General features: G+C 48.5%; 1 protein-coding gene across 5 annotated transcripts in view; it reads left to right on the top strand.

Annotated features, from left to right (window-relative positions):
- Positions 1 to 22,264, top strand: part of NOS1 (nitric oxide synthase 1) — a gene marked incomplete at its 3' end in the record, with an annotated part of 192,051 nt that overhangs the window by 56,631 nt on the left and 113,156 nt on the right. For 3 of the 5 annotated variants that reach the window (XM_081175251.1, XM_081175254.1, XM_081175255.1), the window contains exon 1: positions 18,136 to 18,483. The exons of 1 other annotated variant lie outside the window; for it this stretch is intronic. Of the gene's footprint in view, positions 1 to 18,135; positions 18,484 to 19,842; positions 20,049 to 22,264 lie in introns of those variants that run through there. One more of the 5 variants, XM_081175253.1, reaches the window with a different exon arrangement.

Raw genomic sequence — 22,264 nt, 5'->3', positions numbered from 1 at the left:
GCTGCTATCCCAGATTGTTAGATATCCCGTAGACTGTCCCCGGGACAGGTGAGGCTGCTGATCCCTTATTTTCGAGTCTGCTGATCCCTTATTTTCAAATCTGAAAGTTGACAACTATGATTCAGAAGCATTGCTGTCTCCAACTGTGGAGGCAGAGCACAGCCATTGTGCTTCATCCTCATCGTTCAGCCTGGACACTGAGGTCCAGCTCCAAGGTCCTTCTGGCGGTTCCCTCATTGCGGGAAGTGAAGTTACAGGGAACCAGGCAGAGGGCCTTCTCGGTAGTGGCGCCCGCCCTGTGGAACAGCCTCCCATCAGATGTCAAAGAAATAAACAACTATCTGACATTTAGAAGACATCTGAAGGCAGCCCTGTTTAGGGAGGTTTTTAATAACTGATGTTTTAATGTATATTTAACCTCTGTTGGAAGCTGCCCAGAGTGGCTGGGGAGACCCAGCCAGATAGGTGGGGCAGAAATAAATTGTTGTTGTTGTTGTTGTTGTTGTTGTAGGTGGGGCAGAAATAAATTGTTGTTGTTGTTGTTGTTGTTGTTGTTGTTGTTGTTGTTATTTCTAGTAGCCATCAATAGCCCTTTCCTTAATGTGTTTTTTCCAAGCTTAAGCTCAGTTCTTCACATCTTCACATTGGTTTGTATTTTAAGATAAAAAATAAAAAAGCCTTCGTGAATGTCCATCAGCATTTTTGTGCAAATATTTACTGTTAAGCATGTTTTTGTCCAATGACACATTTTTTTCCAGAGCAATTTCCCCTGATATGAGGCAATTTGGAAAATTGATTTTACTAATATGTGAGAGACCAGGGTCTGAATCACTACTCAGCCACAATGGGAACTTGGGCCAGTCCTGATCTCTCACCTACCTAACCTACCTTGCCAGGTTGTTGTGAGAATAAAATGGAGGGACCAGGAAGCAGCGTGCACGCCACCTGGAACTCCTTGGAGAAAAGGATGGGTATAAACGCAATAGTAGATAAGTAAAGATAATCTACGCAATTTTGTACGTGTTACTTGGCTGGAGAACAGCAATGCCATATTCAGAGAACTGCGGAATTTGAAGGGCGGGTGTATTTCGGTTCACACATTGTTCAAGAAAGTGTGAATAAAGTAAGTTTGCCTTTAAGTGTGGTCTAAATTGACTTTCTTCCCCATCCCTAGATGGTTGCAATAATTCATCTGTTTATTTTAGTTCTCTGGAGGCGGTAGAAAACCTTCTTGGATCATTAACCTGTTAACCTTAGTCAATCATTAACCCACCTCAAAGACTGGGTTTTTAATAATAGTGGGTATTAGTTGGGGGTAGGGGAAGTCTCATTCCAGAAATGAAATCCCCCTCTCCCATTTGATTTTATCCATTCTCCCCAACCCCAATAAGTCTATTTCAAATTATCCATTTAGGACACTTAGCTGTGGCCCCAGAAAGACAAAAGCAAAGTTGAAATTCAAGTATAACTGGAACATGCTGATTTTCATGGCGTATGTGGGGTGAGAATGGCCCTAAGCTTTGCAAAATGTCCCAGTGAATAAGGAAGCTGAGCGCCAGAGTTCCCTGAGGCAAGTTGGAAACGGTGCCATGAGTTTTCAGGAACAGGTAAGCAAAGGTGAATTGAAAACAAGAAGCAGAGGGCGAAGACGAGAAGGAGCAGGTTTACAGGCTATCATCATCATCAACAATTTGTTTATTTCTACCTCACCTTTAAGGGACGCGGGTGGCGCTGTGGGTTAAACCACAGAGCCTAGGACTTGCCGATCAGAAGGTCAGCGGTTTGAATCCCCGCGATGGAGTGAGCTCCCATTGCTTGGTCCCTGCTCCTGCCAACCTAGCAGTTTGAAAGCACGTCAAGTGCAAGTAGATAAATAGGTACCGCTCCGGAGGGAAGGTAAATGACGTTTCCGTGCGCTGCTCTGGTTCTCCAGAAGCGGCTTAGTCATGCTGGCCACATGACCCGGAAGCTGTATGCTGGCTCCCTTGGCCAATAAAACGAGATGAGCGCCGCAACCCCAGAGTCGGTCACGACTGGACCTAATGATCAGGGGTCCCTTTACCTTTACATCACCTTTCCCCATGATAGGACTCAAGGTTTTTTGTTGAATAAATAGACATCGGAAATCAGATCTGGAGGACCAGGGCGTGGCTAAGTTGTGTTTTTTTTTAACCCTTGGCTTCTATTGTGGTCCTGATTGGAACCTATATACACAAAATATCAAATGTGGTGACAGTAATAATAATACAACAACAAAACAACAACACCACAAACTGGCTTATAAGTACCAATTATACTTATAAGCCAATTTGTGGTGGTGTTGATTGGCACCTCCCAACACTCACACAGACAGGGGTGAAACTAGGGTTTTATTTCACCCAGGTCAAAGACCCTCACACAACCTGGGAGCCTCAATGAAGCTTCTGGAAGCTTTGCCTGGGGCAAAAAATCCTGGCTAGCTCACCCCCCCCCCAGCTAAGACTCTGCACACAGGAACATAAGAAAGAGCTGTAGCTCAGTGGTAGAGCAGTGTGTGAACTGAAACCCAACCGGCCTTAAAAATTCACACTCCTCCGAATCTTGCAATGCAGTTCTCCAGTCAAGTAATGTGTGTGGAAATACATATGTATTCTAAGGTAAATCATGCATATACAGTGGTACCTCGGTTCTCGAACATAATCCATTCCAGAAGCTCATTTGGTTTCCAAAACATTTAAAAACTGAGGTGCGACTTCCAGTTGGTTGCAAGAGCTTCTTGCACTCAGCGGAAGCCGTGTTGCATGTTCGGGTTCTGAAAAACATTCGAAAACAGAAGCATTTACTTCTAGGTTTGGGAACTGAAACATATGGCAACCGAGGCATTCGGGAACTGAGTGCATTTGGCAGTGAAAAGATATGTGTGAAATGTATCATATTAGGGAAACGGAGTTATTGTTGGAAATTTGCCTTGGGGGAAATGTACAAAATTGCATGCAGAAGTGTGTGTGTGTGTGTGTGTGTGTGTGTGTGTGTGTGTGTGTGTGTGTGTGTGTTAGGAGAGATTTGCACCAAAGATCTCAGAGAAGCCCCTGCTCTGTATTCACTCAGAGGAGCAGGGCTTTTGAGTGTGGCTGCCCCTGTTCTGTGCAACAGCATCCTTATCAAGATACAACAGGCACCCACTCTGTGCACTTTCCAGAAGTAAAGTCGTTTTTATTCCGACAGGCTTTCCCCAATGGATCCGTGGGTCTTTACCACAAGCTCCTTGGGGTTTTCATTTTGTTGTGAATGCCTTTCTTGTATTAGTGCTTTGAAACTTTTTTTGTGTGTCTAATGCGTAAACTGCCTTGGGACGGTGGTTTGGGAGGCGATTAATAAATTAATGGTAATGATAATAATATGCCGATGAATTTTCACAAGGACCCTTTAAAATCAACATCATCATGGCTTTTGTTCAGCTGGAACTTGCCGAAACTTCCAGCACCTCTCAGGTGGGCACCATTGCCATTCTAAGACAGGGGTCAGCAAACTTTTTCAGCAGGGGGCTGGTCCACCGTCCCTCAGACCTTGTGGGGGGCCAGACTATATTTGGGGGGGCAATGAACGAATTCCTATGCCCCACAAACAACCCAGAGCTGCATTTTAAATAAAAGCACACATTCTACTCATGTAAAAACATTCTGATTCCTGGACCGCCTGCGGGCCGGATTGAGAAGGCGATTGAGCCAGATCCGGCCCCTGGGTCTTAGTTTGCCTGTCCATGTTCTAAGACAACAAGGGAAGGCATTGTAGTGAGTTCTGGCACCTTTTTTGTAGAAAAACAGCAATAATAAGAATGATGATGATTGCAAACTGCTGTGAAAATGTGTCAATCTCAACTTAAAAGACAGGGGAAAAGGGAAAGAATCCAAAATTGAGAAATCCTCCCATCCCTAGAAACAGACCTTTTCCTGCTTCTGCAGCAGCCAGCAGCATCCTAGAAGGAAGCTCCAGACTGAAGCATCCTTCCCTGAACTGAGAAGATCAGAGTTATGGGTGCCACATGTAGGATCACTGCCATCTCTAGGCAAGGCTCTGAATAGACACGAGGCTCCTTCCTCCGCCGTCCGCGCCCCCCCTTAACTGGAGCAGAGAAAGGACGAGCCCTGGCGCTGGTCCCAATTCAGATCCGTCTCTCTGCCAGGGCCACCTACTCTCATCTGCTGTGTGTGCATATGGTTTACACAGGCTCAGGAGCATTTAATATAAATATGTTGAGCTTTTTTCCTCCCCCCCTCCCTTCTTGATCCTCTCCAGTGTTGTAATCCCTCAAAGATGCTCCGAGTTATGCACGGGCGGCTAAGTATCTCCAAAGCCGGCACGCTTGCTGCTACTCTGGGAGCCACCGCCGCAGGCTCAGCTTGATCCAGAGGCCAGCGCAGGCAGCTTCCGGGGGATATTAGGGCTTTGGAAAAGCCCAGGAGAGGCTGTGGAAATCCTCTCTGCTCAGGGCAGGGTCTTAACAGTACTAACCCAGTGCCGTGTGTTTGTGAATGGTGTCTAGCAAGAAACTCAATTTCTTCCTCTCTCTCTCTCTCTCTCTCTCTGTGTGTGTGTGTGTGCGTGTGATCTTTAGTAAAAAAACAAAACGTATTAAGTCTTCTGGAAGCCACATTGTAGCAAGGATGGGGACTCCACAAACTGCATTGGGGCGGGGTGTAAATGTAGCCCCCCAGGCAGGGGCGTCATAGCCAGGATTTATGTTACTGGGGGCACGACACCCATCTGTCATCTTCCTTTGTCTGGCTCTGTCTAGCAGATTCGGAATGGAATGCCTCACCGACGGTTGTTTTAAATTACATTCTTTTGACCCCAAGTGCTCAGAAAAAAATATCTGTCAAAATCTTCAGTCCTTTGAAAATCAGGAGGTTAAATAAATAAAATTAACATCACCTTTCATGCGGTTAACGTTTTGCAAAATTACAAAGAACATGCCTTTTTCATATTGTTTTTTTTAAAACTAAAACAAGTTTTCTTGGATTTGCTGAAAACCTTTTCAGCACTTCCTTCTCAAATCCCTCCCCTCCCCCCATGCAGTTTTTTTGTGTACACTCAGTAAGCAGAGCCCATTGAGATGTTCCCCTCTCATAGTTGACCTTAGCCAGGTCTTTACTCTCTGTAAGGTACTGAATGACCACTACACGGTAAAAGTGGTGCAGGCTGAGCAAGAGAAATGAGGAATGCCTTTTTGGGGTTGGGTAAAAGATTTCTGCCTCTTTTACTAGGTCCTCTGTTTCAGCTCTTTTAACTGCTCTTTGCTGAGTTTCAAATATTCTGATTATTTCTACTTTCAAGGTAAAGGTAAAGGGACCCCAGACCATTAGGTCCGTGGCCGACTCTGGGGTTGCGGCACTCATCTCACTTTATTGGCCAAGGGAGCCGGCGTACAGCTTCCGGGTCATGTGGCCAGCATGACTAAGCCGCTTCTGGCGAACCAGAGTAGAGCACGGAAATGCTGTTTACCTTCCCACCGGAGTGGTACCTATTTATCTACTTGCACTTTGACGTGCTTTCGAACTGCTAGGTTGGCAGGAGCAGGGACCGAACAACGGGAGCTCACCCTGTTGTGGGGATTCGAACCGCCAACCTTTTGATCGGCAAGTCCTAGGCTCTGTGGTTTAACCCACAGTGCCACCCGCGTCCCATTTCTACTTTTAGTTAAGTATTATTTACTTACTTGATTTAGGCCTCTCTCTTTGCAATGCTCCCCAAACCACACCCCTCCCCAGCTCTGCTTCACACACCCCTTGAGGGTTTTAGCCTGCCTGGGATGTACAGTAGCTCTGTTCATGCCTCACGCTTGTCTGACTGGAGAAGCTGCATTTGTAGACACTAGCTGACTGCGCAAAGGTTAAAATGGACACCTGTCACTCTGCCTGTTCTTGCCTCTGGCCCCACCCATTGCTGCTGTTTGGACCCCGGAATGTGGCCCCTGGGATGAGAAATGGTTCCCAGCCTCTGCTCTGCAGAAGAGTGCACAGCACTGGTGTAGAACTGTGAGCAACATGAGTAGTTGTTCAGAGAGGGGGGTCAAGAGAATAGAGATCTCCCAGGAGGGCAGTTTATGGCCAAACAGGGCCAAACAGCCAGGCTCTGGCCTTCCACATGTTGTGGGCCTGTGTTCAAAGTCCCCAGAGGAGAACCCACATCCAAGGATGATTCAGGATTACTTGAAAGCAGGGAGGGCCATCTACATCCCGGATGCCACATGCAGCCCATGACATAATTTCATGTGAGTTCAGTGAGATGATGGGGAGAGAAGGAGCATATGGGAAGGAGAGCCAGGAAGGAATGATTGAGTGGGGGGGGGGGAGCCTGCTGGAGTGGATCAGTTCATACCTCCTCTGGAGAGAGTGGTCTCTATTTGTGGGAATGTTCAGGGCGGCAGGAGAGGATATATTGTTTATTAGTATCCTTCCTAACTTGCGCTAGCAAGTTCCTTTATGTAGCAGAGTTACATTCCCCCCTTTATATGCACAGCAGATAGCTGGTTGCAGGCTCGTGTGAGCCTCTCACTATTATACAATTCAATCTGTCTCAGATTGAATTGTACGTTCCTGGTAAGTTCCTCTTAAAAGAATAAAGACATGGCAGTCTTATTCAAAGTCAATAAAAGAAGTTTACTCACATCAGTTCACAGTTGGATTCCTGAAGGCAGACTTAGTTACAAATATGTACATGTGGATCTACCCCTTTTGGGGGAATAATCCCAGTGCTTCTGCTAGCTGAGAGCTAGCAGAGCAGTCCTAGCTAGAAGCTGGTCAAACGAAGAAGGAAGTCAAAAAGAGGACGGTGTGCTGCGTGACTCATCCTTTTGTTACCTGGACAGGTTAGGTCACGCCCACCTTCTATCACATGCAACAGGAAGGATGCTCCAGCCAGGAGGAACAGGAAGTTTCAACTGGCTGGACCAAACATTCCCTGCATGTCTTCTCTAGCATTATCAGGAATGTTGTACTTGACTGCCTCTCATGGACCAGATCCCACACTATTCACTCCAGGGATGGAGGAGAAACCCACTTTGCATTTAAAGACAAATCTACCGAAGCTTCACTTTCAGACACTATGCAGCAACCGAAATATAGCTGTTCTTCAAAGTTTGCTCTTCTCTGAATTTTACAATGCAGTTCAGCACCCTCTGCTCAGCCGTAAAACTTACTGAATGGCTCAGTCACTGCCATTCACCTTAGCCTATCTCACTGGGTTCTTGTGAAGGATAATAAAGCAGCAGAGTCATTTACTCTGCTCTGAGATTTGGAGGGAAAGGATGAGATTTAAAACAACAACTAGATATGGACTGTTTGTTCTGGGACTTGCAGCTGAAGAGACCTGACAGAGCAGACCCAATTCCTTTGAGGTTAAGCTCCCAAATGCTACATTTTCTCAAAGGACACACCCTCCGTATCAGCACCATTGAGAGTGAGCAACTGGACAACACCCAGAAAGCCAAATCAAACTTTACAAACCCCATTGCCATAACAGTTCTTTAAACCAGACAGTGAAAATGCCTCTCAAGTTTCCCCAGTTTTCAGCTTCTCTGAGTTCTGCTGTCCGGCTCTCCATGTAATTCTTTGGATTTAACTCCTTTATAACTTATGTAAAGGCATTCCTAAACCTCTTGATCTTTTTTAAAACTCTCTAAGTGGCCTACAAAAATGCAACATGAAAATAATCAACAGTGTTATAAAATAACAGAGAGAGTACATTGAAAACTAGCTAAGCAGCATTATTGAAAACAGGAATTCGGTAATAATGAGGTCTAGTCTTATGGGCCAGAGAAAGCCTGAGTGAAAAGAGTTACATCTTTATGTGGCAGCGAAGCAACTGATGGATATTTCAGTAATTAGCTCCTTTCAAAAACATCTTTTAGAAGTATTCTTCTTTCGCGTAGAGGGAAGGGGTGGGTGTGGGGGAACGAAGCCTCTGTTGTGCCAAGATTGAGAGAAAACCACAAAAAAACAAGGATTACCATAAACTGATTTCAATTTGAGATGGCGCTGAACTTTAAAACAGCTTGTTTTTTGTTTATTTGTTTGCTTCTTCTGATTTCCTTCATATTGTATTACATTTTCCTTTCCTTGACTTTACGACGCAGTTAAATACATCATCCCATAGCATTTCAGTTATGTGGAATTACGCTGCATCGCCGCGCCAAGTTGTCTCTTCCTTATGTTTAAATTGCATCAGGCTGATCAGGGGAGATTGAGTCCATAATTGTCTCGCCAGTTTCAAAGTTGTCTCTTAAGGCTTGCTTTTGGATAGCAGAGATCTAAGGTTAGGGCTTGTATCACCCACCTCTATTGACTGGACAAAAAAAGTGGGCAGGTGGGGGGGGGAGAGATGGATGGGAACAGAGTGCCTTATGCTTCAAGTTTTATTGGTAAGTTTGAAACTACTTGCCTCTGATAGAAAATGATGGTCAAGGGCCCAGAGAAAGCTTTTGGTTTTGGACCATGCTGGTATGGACATTAATAAGAAGTGAGCTTACTGAAATTCACTCTCTATTCGGGGACATTTAGGGTCCCCACAAACAACCCGTTTATTCAGCATCCACCTGGATTTACTTGCATCAAAGCTTATACAGAGGCTGGATTGTATCTGGTCTTCACTGAGCATTAAGAATATCAGAAGAGCCTGCTGGTGTAAGGAAGGAGGCCAACAGTAGGGGGAGTCAGAGCCAATGGCAAGCAGAGCCATTGATGGTTTTCTCCTCAGCTTCCTCCCTGCTGAGACCAAGGAGGAGGAAGTTGACAGTCTGTGTCCTGTGTACTGTGTAAGTAACCCTGTACTGGTTGTAAGAAGGCATGCTGTTGGGGGCTGGCTGGAGGCAGACTAAGATGGGTGGGCCGGTGCCCCATTTGCCTCCACTGATGAAAATATAGCTGGGTCTTGCAGCTTCTTGGAAAGGAATAGATGTGTTAAAATTACAGGGCAGCCGGGTGTGTGTATGGTCAGGGCAAATGAATAACTTGCCCAGTAGGTGAAGGACTTCAGATAGAGAGCCCAAGAGGGCTTCTGTTCCATTTAAGAGTTGCATGTGGAAGCTGCTGCACAAATTCTTGGCTTCCCATGCGACCTTTGCTGCCTGATCCTGTGCATGGTTAAATTCGGTGCCTCTGTGTTCGATCGAGCTTCCTTCTGCAGGGACCAGGGTTCAACCTCCCCCCCCCCCCAGCTATGAAGCTCACCAGGTGACCTCGGGCCAGTCACCTTCTCTCGAGCTGAACTTCGTGTTTAGTTAACCTGTGGAACTCATTCCCATGGGAGGCAGCAATGACCAGCAAACTAAGGTAAAGGTAAAGGGACCCCTGGCCATTAGGTCCAGTCGTGACTGACTCTGGGGTTGCGGCGCTCATCTCGCTTTATTGGCCGAGGGAGCCGGCATACAGCTTCCAGGTCATGTGGCCAGCATGACTAAGCCGCTTCTGGCGAACCAGAGCAGCACGCGGAAACGCCGTTTACCTTCCTGCTGGAGCGGTACCTATTTATCTACTTGCACTTTGATGTGCTTTTGGACTGCTACGTTGGCAGGAGCTGGGACAAGCAATGGGAGCTCACCCTGTCACGGGGATTCGAACCGCCGACCGTCTGATCGGCAAGTCCTAGGCTCTGTGGTTTAACCCACAGTGCCACCCGCGTCCCTTGACCAGCAACCTAGATGGCTCTAAAAGAGGATTAGACAAATTCCTGGAGGAGAAGGCTGTCAACAGCTGCTAGCCACGAATGCTGTGCTCTGCCTCCGCTGCTGGTGAAAGTAATGCTTGCTGGGAACCGCAGGTGGGGAGAGAAGCTCTTGTACTCGAATCCTGCATGTGGGATTCCCACAGCCATCTGTTTGGCCACTGTGCGGAGGACAGGAGACTGGACTAGATGGGCCACTTGCCTGATCCAGCAGGCTGTTCTTAAGACAAGATGCTCTCCATCCTCTTGGAAACAAGATGCTCTCCATCACTTCATGTTGCCCAGTGCCTACTGGATCAGACTGGTTCTCTATTTTCCTTCCCCTGCCCCATATACTCCCAGAGATTGGGCTGTGGTGGCAGCGAGGCAATTTGAGCCCTCTGCCTCTGATTTCGCCGCCGGGCTCTCCTGCCGGGCGTGTTTCTAGCAGATGCCTTTCTATTAAATTAGTTCTCTCTGCACCCAAATGGAGGGAGGGGAGATAATTAGGTTTTCATTAGCCAAGGATGATGTATAACATCTGGAGGTCCCAGCCAGGCCGGGGAAAGGAGAACGGTGTGTTGATGGTGCCTGCGCCTTTGACATGCTTCTACTGCCTTTGCTTAATTGGTTTTCGCTTCTCCTTCCCTTGCCTTTGTTTATTAGAAGCGATCTCTCCTGCGGGCAGAACACATTCCGCTCCATCCTTCAAGGAGGAGCCCAGGGCAGGAACCCAGCCAGTGTGGAGTAATGGTTAAAAGGCTGAGCTAGGACTTGGGAGAGAGCTTGGGTTCAAATCCCAAGTCAGCCACAAAGTGCACAGGGGGTTTGGCTTGGGGGGGGCAGTTGTTGTTGTTGCTGAATGTAGTGTTGGGCCAGCAGCTTGCATGGCTTTAAAAAGAGCATTGGACAATGTTCATGGAGAATGGAGTTCTCAGTGGCTATTAGCAGCAGTGGCTGCCTTGTACCTGTGTTTAGGCCCGGTTTTGCCACAAAAACTGCTTTGGTCACCCAGTAAGATGACCTCTGTCAGGAGAGAAATGGGGGAAATGTGTCTCTGTTAATTCTCCATGACCTCTCAGCAGCTTTCGATACCATCAACCATGGTATTATTCTTGGGTGACTGCCCAGGTTGTGGGTGGGTGACGCTGCTTTGCAGTGGTTCCAGTCCTTCTTTGATGGTCATGTCCCGAGGGTGATGCTCTTTGGTCCCATGGGGCCTTCAACGTGGAGTTCCTCTGGGTTCAGTTTAACCCCCCGTGCTGTTTAACATCTACATGAAAACTCTGAGTGAGGTCATCCAGAGTTTTGTAGTATGTTACCAGCAATATGCTGATGACGCACAGCTCTGCTTCTTTACCTCTGCAGGTTTGGCAGATGTGCTGGACTCTGTTGTCTTTCCTCGGTGGCAGATGAGAGCCAACAAACTGAAGCTCAATCCAGATAAGACTAAAGCACTGTTAGTGGGTGGTTCCCTGGACCATTTGGATGGGAAGTAACTGTGAGAAAAGGATGCTGGACCAGATAAGCCATTGGCCTGATCCAGCAGGCCCCTTCTTATGTTCTTATGCTGTGTTCTACGTTCACTGTTGGAGTCAGTACTGTACACCTCTGGGTACTGGTTGCTAGGAATTGCTAGTGTGTAGGATGCTCTCGCACTTGGATCCTGTTTGCAGGATTCCAATGGGAATCTGGTTGCCCCCTGTGAGAACAGGGTGCTGGATCAGTTGGACCACCCACTTGACTGAAGGCAGCCCTGTTTAGGGAAGTTTCTGATGTTTAACAGACTATTGTATTTTAATATTTTGTTGGAAGCCTCCCAGAGTGGCTAGGGAAACCCAGCCAGATGGGTATAAATAAATTGTTGTTGTTGTTGTTGTTGTTGTTGTTGTTGTTGTTGTTGTTATGTGGTTATAAGTAAGAAGGCAGGCAGGGAGGGCTGGTTAAGGGTAGACTGAGGTTGGTGGGGCAGTGGGCCATTCACCTTACAGGACCATCTTTGGCTCTGTTCTGCAAAGCACCTGAGTCTCAACCAGAACACAGTCAATTTCCATTTGCAAATCATCAGAACCGTCACTTCCTGATCAGGTGACAAGAAAAACTCTTGATCATGAGCAGACTCTGCATACATGTGTGTGTTTGCCTGAACGCCTAATGCGTTGCCATGGAAATCCAGAACTATTACAAAGGCTGATGTCAAACACAAGTCTCCATTGTACTTAAGAAGGTCTAGATAAAAGGGGGTCATCATGATGTTAAACAGCACACAACATATGCAATGACTGATTCTGTTTGAGACTCCTGGAACAAAGCCACCCACCCATTTTTAGGGGAGAGGCTGTGTCTTTCCTTCTTAGGTGCAGAAGACAATAGTGGAGAAAGGGTGTGGGTTGGTTTTACGGGATATTCATTGGCCACTGTGGATAGACATAGGCTTTATGCTGTGTCAGGCCAATGGTGCATCTAGCTCAGTATTGACCACACAGGTTGGCAGCAGCTCTCCAGGGTTTCAGACCAGGCTCTTTTCCCAACCCCAGCTGGAAATGCCAGGGCTTGAACCCAGGACCTTCTGCATGCAAAGCAGATGTTCTACCATGGAGCTATTGGCTCCTTCCACAAACATGGGGACCTAGGAAGCTGCCTTATACAGAGTCAGAGCATTGGCCCAGTCAACTCAGTGCTGTCTTCTGTGACTGGCAATAGATGCTATACCGCTGAGCTATGGCCCCTTCCTTTCCTGACGTGGTTGAGGAAGACCTACCAGGGTACTACCATTGCAGACATTGACTCTTCAGCTGCCATGTTTTGTCCATTCACTTTGTATGCACAGGGCCATTGGATCATGCACACCCTCTGTTGTATTTGCCCTGTGCTACTTCCCTCTTCCCACCCCCAGGACTTTCAGAAGAATCCAACTTTCTGGGAAGAACAGAACAATTCAAGTTACAAGAAAGGAAATTCCAGCTAAACATCAGGAAAGACTTTCTGACAGTAAAAGCTGTTTGACAATAGAACGGTCTCCCCCGGGAGGGCTCTCCTTTCTAAGCGGAGACTGGGTGGCCATCTGTCATGGATGCTTTAGCTGAGATTTCTGCATTGCAGGGGGTTGGACTAGATGACCCTTGGGTCCCTTCCAATTCTATGATTCTATAAATTGCGCAATCCCTGCAGGATTTTTTCATCCAGCAACGTTGTGAGATGTGCCATAACACTTTGAGATCAAGAGTTCGCTCCCATGCATAGCAAACTTTGCCACATCCGCCACTGTTACTTTTCCGATCGGTTCAAATTTAGCAGGATGTTTTGTTTAATCTTTGTTTTAATTGGAGCCTATCCACCAAACCTTTCCCCCCCCCCCCTCGGCATAGTGGCTAAGAGGCTGAGCTAGGATTTGAAACATTCACAAATCTCAAAGGCAGATTTCAAATAAATGACATCGAACAAACAACTGGCCCCTAAGTCCTTGAGGACAAGGAAGAAAGTAGATTGGGGAAGTGTTATAGCTCAGTGGTAGAATATCTCCTTTGTATGGAGAAGGTCTCCGACATCTCCAGGTAGGGCTGGGAATGTCCCCCAACTGATATCCTGAAAGGCCACTGCCAGCCTGTGTAGACAATGCTGCTTCTGGATGGCCCAATGTTTTGATTCATATATGGCAACCTCCTATGTTGCTATACATGTTCAGCCCTTTATTTAGAACAATGAGGACTATAATCTTAAATTTTCTTTCAGGGGAAGGGCCATAGCTCAGTGGCAGAGCATCTGCCACTGCATGCAGAATTTTGCTTAATGGTTGCCATCAATTTGATTTTAATTAATTTTATAATGAATGTTTTTAGAATGTTGGATTATTTTGATTGTTGTTAGCCGCCCTGAGCCCAGCTTTGGCTGGGGAGGGCGGGATATAAATAAAATTTATTATTGTTATTATTCCCAGGTTTAACCACCAGCATCTCCAGGTAGGATTTGGAATCTCCACCATCTGAAACCTTGGAGAGCCACTTCCACTAAGTGTTGGCCACTAAGTGACCCCTTCCATATCTTGTTGGTCTACAACTCCCACTATCCCTGTGCTAGCTGGGGCCAGTGGGTGTTTTTGTCCAACATCTGGAGTGAGCCACATTGACTATTCTTTCCTGTAGTCATTGCTGAGTAGATGGGTCAATAGCTTGACTCAGTATGAGGCAGCTTGCTTATGCATAGCTCAGTTGGTTAGAGCATGGTGTTGATAACACCAAGGTTGCAGGATCAATCCCCATACAGGACAGCTGCATATTCCTGCATTGCAGGCGGTTGGACTAGATGTTCCTCAGGGGCCCTTGCAGCTCTACAGTTCTATGATTCCTACCTTCTAATAAATCTCTGGGCAATTTGCAGCAGTGGTGCCAACGAATAAAATATTGGGGGGCCCAGGAAAGCCCTGCCCTGCATAACTGATCACAAGACGCAGTGCACACACACACACACACACACCATTTGAATGGCAATTCCCATCAACTTTGGATGGGCCTGGCCTCCTTAAATATTTTATTGGGGGGCAAATGGACCTTGGTTCCTTGGAATTTACTCCTATGCCCTGAGGGTTATCTAGTTCAAAGCCTCCATGGTATGCAGGAATCACAGCTGAAGAATCCCAGAATCCCTGACAGATGGCCATCTAACCTCTGCTTAAAACCCCCCAGGGAAGGAGATACCGCCGCCTTCCAAGGGAGACCATTCGGATATTGAAGAGCAGGCAGAGGAGCATTTCTGGCACCTAATTGTATAACAGCAGCAACACCCAAATGAAGAAAGCTAACCAGGCTTGTGTCGAAACAAAATAAAAAAAATCCTTCCAGTAGCACCTTAGAGACCAACTAAGTTTGTTATTGGTATGAGCTCTCATGTGCATGCACACTTCTTCAGAATTCAGAATCAGAATTCTTCAGATTCTTCAGATACGTGTGCATGCACACTAAAGCTCATACCAATAACAAACTTAGTTGGTCTCTAAGGTGCTACTGGAAGGATTTTTTTTATTTTGTTTCGACTACAGCAGACCAACATGACTACCTACCTGTAACCAGGCTTGTGTGTAAAACATTTCTGAGCTCAGTTGGCACCCTCTCCTTTAGTTTTGACTGTTATGTCTTTTGTAACTGGCTCTCATTAGTAGATCTTGGGGTTCTAGTAAAAAAGGGGGGAAACCCAAAAGAGATTTTTTAAAAAGTCTGGTGTCTGCCCCCGCTACCCTACTCTACAGCACTTCACATCTGCACCATACTTTTAAAGCACATGGCTACTCCCAAAGAACTGTGGGAGCTGTTGTTTTTTCCTTTCAAATAGCTGTAGTTCCCAAAACCCTTAGCAAACTTCACTTCCCAGTATTCCTCTGAGGAAACTCTTCCTGGGAGCGGTGGATTGTTAAGAGTGCTGGTGAGAGTTATTAGGAGAGCCCTTTCCCCTTCTCAAAGCTACAGTTCCCAGAGTGATCTGACCATCCTCTTCCAAGGGAATTCTGATCTTTTAGCTCTATGAGGGGAATAGGGGTCTTCCAAGCAACTCTCCCAGTAGTGATGTACGGAAGTGAGAGCTGGACCATAAGGAAGGCTGATCGCCGAAGAATTGATGCTTTTGAATTCTGGTGCCGGAGGAAACTCTTGAAAGTCCCATGAACTGCAAGAAGATCAAACCTATTCATTCTGAAGGAAATCAGCCCTGAGTACTCACTGGAAGGACAGATCCTGAAGCTGAGGCTCCAATACTTTGGCCACCTCATGAGAAGAGAAGACTCCCTGGAAAAGACCCTGATGTTGGGAAAGATGGAGGGCACAAGGAGAAGGGGACGACAGAGGATGGGATGGTTGGACAGTGTTCTCGAAGCTACCAGCATGAGTTTGACCAAACTGCGGGAGGCAGTGGAAGACAGGAGTGCCTGGCGTGCTCTGGTCCATGGGGTCACGAAGAGTTGGACACGACTAAACGACTAAACAACAACAACAACAAAGCAACTCTCAGCACCAACTACAGTTCCTAAGGATTCTGTGGAGAAGCCACGCCTGGTTAAAGTGGCATAATACTGCTTTAAAAGTATAGTGCAGATGGGGGCACTGTGGGCCAAATAATGGCTTTCTGGGGCTGCACAAATGTGTGGGCTCCCAGTGTGGACCTTGCAACTAATTTGTTCCTCTGTTGTCCTTTTTTACTCCCATAACCACCTTCTGTGCTAAGCCTAGGCATGTTGGAATGTGGTCTGAACCCGGGATAGGTCTTCCCTTGCTAACCGTGAGCAATACACAAGAACAAACCTTTACACACTCCCAGTAAATATGCAGTGTGGGCTCACTGTGTCCTACAAACCAGGCCCTGGATTGGTGAAATGAAGGCCCAGTTTTTAAAAACTGAATAATTTTTTTACTGAGGGAAGTCTTCCTGGTAGTTCCAGCTGGTGCCATTTTATCCTTTTATTGACAGTTTCCTTTTGATGCAGTTTTTATTTTTCTTTGTTAATGTTTCTTTTCCTTTTGAAGAAATCTTTCAGTAGCTCTGGACTGTTATTTTTTAATGGTTTGGTTTTTTTTTAAATGACATGTTTGGGCAGAGTTGTCTTTTCCCCAGCTGCATGCCCAAATCATGTCCACAAATATAGACAGTGTGTGTGTGTGTGTGTGTGTGTGTGTGTGTGTGTGTGTAGGCTGGCATTCAGATCTGATGTCCTTGGGTCAGTCACTGTCTCTCAGTCTAACCTACCTTGCAGGGTTGTTCTGGAGATAAACTGAGGGATGGGAGAACCAGGGATGCGGGTGGCGCAGTAGTCTAAACCACTGAGCCTCTTGGGCTTGCTAATTAGAAGGTCAGCGGTTCGAATCCCTGCAACAGGGTGAGCTCCCGTTGCTCTGTCCCAGCTCCTGCCAACCTAGCAGTTCGAAAGCACGAGTTGATAAATAGGAACCATTGTAGTGGGAAGGTAAATGGTGTTTCCATGTGCTCTGGTTTCCGTCAGGGTGTCCCATTGCACCAGAAGTGGTTTAGTCCTGCTGGCCACATGACCCAGAAAGCTGTCTGCGGACAAACGCCGGCTCCCTCGGCCTGAAGGCGAGATGAGCATCGCAACCCCATAGTTGTCTTTGACTGGACTTAACCATCCAGGGGTCCTTTTTTTATGTATTCCACCTTGAGCTCCTTTGAGGAGAAGGTGGGATATAAATGCAATAAACAGATAAAGGCACACAGAGAAACATACTACACACATACATAGCTACACACAAGCATCTTGTGACATCATAAGAACTGTAGAGTTGCAAGGGAGCTCAGTGGGACATCGCCTTGGTGGAGTTGAGCCCAGGGATTCAATTTTCAGTATCACCACCACAGAATCCTTGACGTCTTTTTAGTACAGTGTGATCACACACACACACAAGCAAACAGACTTTTAATGGCTACAATCCCCGGTGGCTTTCTACCTCCACTATCGGAGGTTGTTGGAAACCACAGGAGAGAATTTCTGTTGGGCTCAGGTCCAGCTTGCAGGCTTTGCATAGGCATCTGGTTTGGCTACTGGGAGAAAAGGATGCCAGACTAAATGGGCCACTGGCCTGATCCAGTAGGACTCCCTTTCCCCCCATTTTAGGGGCTTCTCATTTGCACGGCTGATGGTAAAGAGAAATTCATCCCTTGGTTTTGCACCTGGATACTATGCACGTTTACTCAGAACTCAACGCCACCGCATTCAGTGGAGGGTTAACCTCCCCACGCACACAAATCCCTTTGGACTGCAGCTTTAATCCCGTCTAAATGGTGCCTAAACTGTCCCTATTCAGGGCAGACTTCCGTGGGAGTAAGTCCTATTGAATGCGGTGGGATTTATTTCCCAGTAAACACGCATAATAAGCCGTCCCAACCCATACACAGACCCTGTGCTCACCACAGGTTTATCTAGTTTCACTCCGGAGTGAGTCCCAATGCATTCGGTGTAAGTGTGCAAAAGATTTCAGCCTCGCATAATACAATCCTCGGGGCCTTTATTTCGTCGGCGAGGGGGGAGGAACAAAAAAACCCAGGGAGTCCAAGCAGGTTTACTCGGGAGCAAGTCCCGCTATGTTCAATGGAGCTTACTCCCTAGTATAAGCGCGCAATTTCGGAGGTATCCGAGGTACAGCCCTGCTCCGAGTCTAGCCATTGAAATCAATGGGCCTCGGGCAGTCGGGTTTGCCCATTTCAATGGGTCTACGCCGAGTAGAGCTAGCATTGAATCCGGGGCTTGTTCGGAGCAGAGCGCGCATAGGTTTTGCAGCCTCGCCCTGCGGAGTTGCAGAAGCCATGAAACAGGTCCCGGGGTTTTATTTTTTGCGGGGCGGGGAAGGGGGCGGGCGGGCGACGCGCTCCCTCTTCCCGGGAGAAGGAGTTTGATTCGGGCTCCCCCGGCGGGGCGTGGAGCTGACGCGCTTATATAAAAGCTTTTCTGACGAGGTGGCTGGCGAGGCCGCCTCGTCGCTGGCTGCGCCCCCGTGGTTGGCCGTCCCGCTCGACTCGGGGGCCGTGCAGAGCGCATAAAGGGGACCCAGCAAGCCGAGCGGAGGCGCAGCGTGGCAGGGCGAGCCCACCGGCTGGTCGGGCTGCCCCCTCGCCCCTTCCTCCCTCCCTTCCTTCTTTCCCCGGGAGGGTAGCCGAGGAGGCGGCGGCGCGGGAACCTCAGCAACCGGGAAGGGGCGGAGAAGGAGGAAAAGGACGGCCGGATCGACGGGCGAGGCAGGCGAAGGAGGCGCCGGCCGAGCCGACAGCTCCGCGAGGACTCGACGGTCCCGGCCACCCACCTCCGGCCACCAGGTGAGCGCTCCCTCCTTCCACTGAATGCATCACATGTCAAAGAAAATAGGAACCGGGGCTCAAGCTATCTTTAGTCTCTCTTTAGTCTCTCTCTCTCTCTCTCTCTCTCTCTCTCTCTCTGCCTCTGTCTCTGTCTCTGTCTCTGTCTCCGAATGCGCAAACTTGGCAATACTGTCCTAGCCCCCAAGATTCGGTTCGAGGTGGCTCTCTGCACATGCTCAGAGGCATTCCTGACTTGCCATGCTGCCTCTACTCCTCTCCTCCAAGCCCTAACTCGGCAACATTTCTCCTTGCCCCCCCAGGTCTGGTGCGATGTTGCCGAGGGCTCTCCGCACATGCCCAGAGGCACTCCTGAGTCCCGGCTTGCCATGCTGTGAGGGTGAGCCCTCCCCACTTTGTTTTGTTTTTATAGGTTCGGGGGGTCATCCTTTAGTTCGGATTAACTTGGTGGGGTTCTATCGTCTTTTTGAGGAGGGCGAACCTCTTCCTTGCCCTCTGAGCAGTTCGTAGGCGGGGGAGACCCGACGTGAAAAGAAACTAAGACGAAACCCAGCAAAATGAGCCCCTCCCCGCTGCAGGGAAAAGCTGGAATGGGGGGGGGGTTGAGTTGATAACTCCTGAAGCCGGAGAGAAGGGCTCGAAGCCTTCAAGGGTGCGGGAGAATCTGACCTCAAGCGTCGGTTTGGGACGTGTGTGTGTGTGTGTGTTTGTGTAGGAGGATGTAAGTGGCCCCGTCTCCTTTGCCCATCGAGCCAGCCGTCGAAGCACAGACGCCTTCGGGGTGCCCGCCAACTCGGGGCAAGCATTGGAGCAGTTAGGCGGAGTTCCCCTCGCCCCCTGACTGGGGCTGGGTCACTCACCGGTGGTTTAGTTCTGCTGTTCTTAACAGACGTGAGGGCCAGAGAGTCTTGCCTTAGAGCACCCCCACATTCCCCCATACACCCGCAAAACTGAGATTCCAGATCTTCGGGACCTGCCATGATTTCTCCCAGACTTCCCCCATCCCTCTTCCCGGGCGATCTCTGATCCAAGCCTCTTGTCTCAATATACCGGGCCGGGGAGAACAAAGGGGGGGGGGGAGAGAGAGAGAGAGCGAGCCTGTCCTAGACTCATAGAAGCAAAGTTGGAAGGGACCGCGAGGATCATCTAGTCCAACCGCCTGCAATATTTTGTCCAATGTGGGGCTCAAACTCACGTCTCTGAGATGGAGTCTCATGCTCTACTGACTGAGCATAGAGTTGGACTTCTGAAGTCACCTAAGATCTGCAATACAGCAGGGCTCTCCCACTCCCTCCTCTCTTCTGTCCTGTGTCAGTCTGTTCCACAGTCAAATAGACCTTGGGAAGTTTCCCTTAGAAGCGTCGCCGGAATCTGCTTCTCTGGAAAACCCCACCCCTTGAAATCTTCGCCCTGCCTTCTTCTGGAGCGACGGAGAGCCTCTTAAAACTCGTCCGTCCGCTTCTCTCCCTGCCAAGAGGCGTCCAGCAAGCCGGCTTTGCCAGCGGAGCCAGCCTTGGAACAGACCCATCCGTTAAGCGGGGATTGTGCGTGCTCCTGGACAGAGTGTAAGCAACCGGGTTTAATTTGGGTTACGCGGAACTCCAGCGCTCAGGGCGGGAGTTTAGGAAATCCAATCGGGTGGCGCCGCTCTTCCTTGGGACCTACTTCTAAGCAAACGGGTCTACACGTCTCTCTGCCCCCCCCCCCTTTTAACCTTTAGCTTCAAAGCCAGAGCAAACCGAGGCTAAATCCGTATTTACATAGGATAGCATAGAATACTTAATACTGAACCAGTGGTCCATCTCGCTCAGGATTGCCTACACGGACCGGCAGCTGCTCTCCAGGGTTGCAGGCAGGCTCCGCGGATCGAACCAGGGACCTTTTGCGTGAAAAGCAGGCGCTTTGCCCCCGAGCTACGACTCTAACCCATTTAATCAACTCTACTTTGCTGAGGGAAAGGCACACGCCCAAAGGCACTGTCGAACCGGGAAAGTCATGTGTTTTCAAGTGAAACGGGTTGAAATAGGTTCCGGAGCTCAATAGAACACCCCCCCCCTTGCGCGCGCCTTTTTCTTCTCCAGACTCTTTATGGTCTGCTTTCCTGAGTAGGATAACTGGGAAAATTCGCAATTTGCTGGGGGGGGGGGCTGGGCTCGGTTCGATCCAGTCTCCTGCTCGCTCCCCACTTCCCAAAATCGGGGCTCCATCTTCGCAGTTTCTGGGCAGATGCTTCTCCTTTTCACGTCGGGGTGGGGGGGATAAAAGCTGTTCCATCAACCAGCCCGAATTAGACTCCATAAATTAACCTTTCCATCTGGTACAGGAGAGATGGGAGACAAACGAAGGGAAAACGTGAATAAATAAGACAGGTTCGGAGTTTTGTTTTGTTTTCCTCTTTGGTTTATTCCGGGGACTCTAGCAGCTCCAGATTGCTTCCAGCGACATTTCACCGCGTGAGTTTCCCGTCTTCCCATTTCTCAGACGGTTAACTGAGGCTGCAAGCGCACCAATAAAATATTCGTTCCGCGGCGCGATTTGGACCGGAGAGCAGTAGCATTCTGCTGTCACACTGTAGCTGAGAGGGGAGTTTTGGGAGGGGGGTCGGCTTTCCATTTTCCGGCAAGAATCGTTTGCTGTCAGATTTATTCGCCATACCTAGAAAGGTGGCAGGTAATTAGATACCCCCGCTCCCAATCGTAACGTGTGAAGGGGAGGGTAGTGTTTGGCGAATGCTGACAGAGGATGTTATTTTTAGGACTTAATCCTAAACCCAAAATTTGTTTAAAATAAGGGTGGGGGAGCGTGAGTTTTGAAAGACGGGGTTCGGAGAAATCCAGCCCCTTGTTCTCTTTGCTGATACTGACACGGGTCCTTTTCCTCCGCTCCCCTCCCGCGCTGACCCCGTTCGGCCAGAGTCCTCGCGGTCTCTCGCTCCTGGCTCCGACGGCGCGGACCGCCCTCTGCCAGGGCGCCTTCCTGCCACTTGAGCCAGCGCGCTCTCGGAGTTGCCCAGGGCGAGGCAGGCAACCCTTGCTGGAGGGAGCCTAAACTCAGAAAGTGGGAAGAGGGAAGCGATTAAATCTGGGCGGCAAGGAGCCTTGAAAGAACTGCGCGTCTCTTAGTTCTAGGAAGGTATCCGGTAATAAAGTCTCATTGTTCCTCTTCGGTTAAAAAGGGGGTCGGTACTGAGGCGTATTCAGCACCTCGGGATAGATCAGAACCTCGGACAGCTCCCCGCGCTAATGTGGTTCAGAGACGCAGCTGCGCTGCGCTCGGGGATTTACGGCGCCGCTTTCCAAGAGATCCTACTTTTCTATTGCTTCTTGCCGTAGCTAGCTAGCTAGCAAGGAAGTTGTGTGTGTGCGCATCTGGTTTGTTTCTCCATGTTTCCCTCTAATCAATGGGCTTACTTCTGAGTCGGTATACTCATGCCAAGAGTTATTGAGGCATATTTACAGGTTTCCTTTAATCGTGCATTCCATCAAAAGAAATCCGAATTCCTGGGACGTTCTGTACTGTTCACAAGCTACTTCCGGCGATTAATATTTCCAAATCCTTTCAGCCGTCCCGGGAGCTGTTTCTGCCCGAAGACGCTCAACTACCTACCTGTGTGTTATATGTACTTGTATTCCTCCCGCCCCCATCTCTCGAAGCTGAGTGAGCCGAGATCCTGCGTACTTTTTCTCAAGATTAATTCTCACTGATAGCAAAGCCTGCACACGCAAGAACCCGTTGAACTCTGTGGGACTTACTTCGGAGTAGACTGGTTGCATTGTTAGGT

This window comes from Podarcis bocagei, assembly GCF_964188305.1.
Source record: "Podarcis bocagei genome assembly, chromosome: 16".
NCBI classification, from domain to species: domain Eukaryota; kingdom Metazoa; phylum Chordata; class Lepidosauria; order Squamata; family Lacertidae; genus Podarcis; species Podarcis bocagei.
Note: the sequence above shows the minus strand (reverse complement) of the source record. Positions and strands in the feature narration are given on the sequence as shown.